A 690-nucleotide genomic window follows, 5' to 3' on the forward strand; every position below is an offset into this window, starting at 1 on the left:
GTCAGAGCTCTCAGCCGCCTGATATTGTCGTATCGCGCTGTGATTGGTTGTTCGCCATCAAACTCACTTCTCACAAGGTTAGTGCGATTAAATTAATTTAGCAATAAAAACATATTGATGTTGTTTTCCCGGAACTACAGTAACTATATGTTTGGTCGAAATTGAGTTATAACTAAAAATGAAATCCTTTATGTCTTTTTTACCTTGTGACAAAGTTTTAGATTTCAATTTTGCTTTATTTCAGAGAAATAATGGTGTGATACAGTGTAGCCTTGTATTTCTTCATTGTGTTGAAAAGTGAAGAGAACAGTAATAGAAATTATAAGTTTATTTGATAGGGAAATTATTATCTAGATTGTAATTAGGTAAAAAAAAGAAAAAAAAGAAAGTAAAATCAAATTATATAAAGACTAAAATATAACATTATTTTATAATATTAAGTCTAAAATACACAAATCTTTGAATAGAGTTGTTAAACAACATTGTAGTTACTTCACTGTGTTTATGCATTACTATTAGAAACGTTTACAGCAAAACCAGAGTGCAGTAACTACATTTTGGGGGTCAAAGGTCAAATAAATCATGATTTTTGAGCATAAAAATTCCATTATCAATACATGTAGGTCATAAGTGTCATATCAAGCAGTTTTTCTCAGTTTTACCCTTTGCGTAGCTACTGCAGTTAGGCTT

Source organism: Centropristis striata, chromosome 4 (genome assembly GCF_030273125.1).
Source record: "Centropristis striata isolate RG_2023a ecotype Rhode Island chromosome 4, C.striata_1.0, whole genome shotgun sequence".
Lineage (NCBI taxonomy): Eukaryota > Metazoa > Chordata > Actinopteri > Perciformes > Serranidae > Centropristis > Centropristis striata.